The sequence below is a fragment of the Eschrichtius robustus genome, chromosome 17 (assembly GCF_028021215.1).
Source record: "Eschrichtius robustus isolate mEscRob2 chromosome 17, mEscRob2.pri, whole genome shotgun sequence".
Lineage (NCBI taxonomy): Eukaryota > Metazoa > Chordata > Mammalia > Artiodactyla > Eschrichtiidae > Eschrichtius > Eschrichtius robustus.
Window position 1 is genome coordinate 57130368 of NC_090840.1, and position 2957 is coordinate 57133324.

The window sequence follows — 2957 nt, forward strand, 5'->3', positions numbered from 1 at the left end:
GTTCCCTTGTACATAACAAGTTGCTTTTCTCTTGCTGCTTTTAAGATTCTCTTCTTGTCTATAATTTTGACAATTATAATGTTTCTTAGTCTGTGTCTCTTTAAATTTACCGTATTTGGTTCTCTCTGGGCTTCCTAGATCTGGATATCTGTTTCTTTCCCCAGGTTATGGACGTTTTCAGTCATTAATTTTTTTAATAAGTTTTCTGCTCTTTCTCTCTCACTTCTCCTTCTGACACTCCTATATTGTATACATTGGTCCACTTGATAGTGTCCCCTAAGTCCCTTAAGTTGTCTTTACTCTTTTTCATTTTTCTTTTTTTTTTTTGGCTCCTCTGATTGGATGACTGCCCTGTCTTTGAGTTCACTGATCCTTTATTCTTGTTTTATCTAGTTTGCTATTGAAACCGTCTATTGAATTTTTAGACTCAGTTATTGTATTTTTCAGCTCTGTGACTTGTTTGGTATGTTTTTATATTTTCTCTTTGTTGAAATTCTCATTTTGTTTCTACATTGCTCTCATCTCCTCAGTGAGCATATTTATATCATTATTTTGAACTATCAGATAAATCCCTTATCTCCATTTCATTAAGATCTGTTTCTCTGTGTTGTTCTCCTCACATTAGATAAATCAGCCACTTTTCCCAGTCTTGACAATGTGGTCTGTGTAGGAGACGAACCTCATAAATCAGCCCAGCCCAAGCTTCTGGTTGTCTCTCAAACCTTTGGGGTTTCCAAGCTGCTTTCTTTGTTCTTAGTGGCTCCCAGTAGGTGAGAGTGTGCCAAGACCCATCAGTGTCCCAAAGGAGAGGATTATATTTGGCATCTAGATGCAGGTTATTGGAAGCTGGACCCTCAGGCAACAACTGGGAAAGTATGTAGGTAAGCCCCTTCCAGGGAGAAACTGGGAGATAGTCATTTTTGCCTGTTCACTCTGTATGGGCCTGGAGTTTTAGCCATGATGGGGAGGGAAAGGGGTTGTGCTCCTATAAGCATTAAGAATTGTTTCTTTGTTTGCTGCATTTGTTTGGGACTCATGAATGCCATCCTCATTGGTTTATCAGAGCCAGGAGAGCCAGAGGCCTGTCCCTCAGGCAGCAGCCATGAAAGCTGGGGTGTTAGATGTGTATATTAGATCCTTTCATGGAGATACTTGTGAGTTGGAGTGGCCTACAAGGAGAAAATTGAAGAAGTGTCCATCATCTTCCCTGGTCTCCAGGAACATAGTTGTCAGCCCCTAAATGCATGCTAAATTAAAAGCCTGACCCTCAGGCAGCAGCTTTTAAAGTATACAGATATACTCCTTTCCGGGAAAGACTAGGAGATGGGCATTTTTGACTTTTCCCTTTGCCCTGAGCCCTTGAAGGGGGGGTAGCCATTTAAGAACTCTGTTTTTGTGGGATTCATGAGTGGATGTTCCAGTGGCTGTCAGAGCCAGGCAATCCAGGGATCCATCCCTCAGATGGCAGCACAACAGCTGGGGTGCAGACATGTTTAGAAGCTCCTTCCAGGGAGATACTAGTGATTTGTAGCCAGCTACAGGAAGACAGTGAGGGAGGTGTCCAGTGATTTCTGTGGTCTTCATGGATGATCACAGGTAGCCCCTAGATGTGTGCTAAGTTAGAAGCTTAACCCTCAGGTAGCAGCTTTCAAAGTGTACAGATGGACCTCTTTCAGGTAAAAACTGGGAGATGAGCTAGTTGTCTGCTCCCTCTGCATTGAGCCCTGGGGAGATAGCCATAGTGAGTGTTTGTACCAGTTAACAACTGCTTCTTTGTTTGCTATAGTCTTGTGGGTCTCATGGACACAAGCTTCATTGACTTTCAGAGCTAGGTGTTTTGGGATCCTCTCCCTCAGGTGGGAGTCTTAAAAGCTGGGGTGCTAAATATAGGGTGAAAACCCTTCCATCCTCCGGAAGAAGCTGGGAGTTTGGAGTTCCCTCTCACTTATATGGTGCTGTGCTCGGAGTAGGGTTTATGGTAAAAGCGTGTCTCAGCCTTTCCTATGCATTTCACTGTGGGTGTTTTCTCATTTGCCCTATGTGGAGGAGTCACTCCAATAGTTTCTGGATCTCTTTCAGAGGTAATTACTCTGTAGCTGTACATTCAGTGTGTCTGTGGGAGGGGGGAGAGTTGAGCAACCTCCCATTTCACTATCTTGGTCAACCCCCACTAATAGCATTTTATAGGCTGCCTACACTTGTTGCATAGGGTAAGTATGTGGAGAAAAGCTATGGAGATTATGTGTTGCCTTGAATATCTAACAATATTGTATGAACCTTTGCAAAAGTTTGACAACAAATTATTTTACCACCATCATCAGAATGTCAACCTCTTTCATCAAAATGAGACATTTCATTAAAAGTAGATGTCATTGTTCTAATTCTAAACTTACACAAGCTGATTATTCTGATCATATATCCTTTTGACTTTTCTGCTTTTCTATATCTATTGATTCGCTTTCAACTAATAAGTAAGATAGTTTCTTGATCCAAAGAAAAAGTGAAATACTGAAAAGTGAAACACTAAACTGAAACACTGCATTACAGAGTAATGCCAGAGCATGCTAAGGTAACTGATGACTTCAGAATCTCAGTGGATTAATACAATACAGTTTATTTCTTGTTTTTGTAAAATCAGATTTAGGTTAGCCAACTACCCAAGGCAACTGTTTTCTGTGCAGTGACTCAGAGATCCAGGCTTATTTCATCTTGTGGTTCTACCATTATGATCACAGCCAAAGAAGAAAAGAAACCATGCAGAGCATACACCTGCTCTTAAATGCCCCAGCCCTGAAGTGACACACATAATTTCCAGCCAAATTTTATTGATTAAAATCAATTACAAGACGCTACCTAACTGTAAGAGGATTGAGAAATGGAATGTTCCTTGATGGTCAGAAAGGATGGTCAGAAAGACATAAGTAAGCACTAGATGTCTCTGCCACATTTAGTTTTTC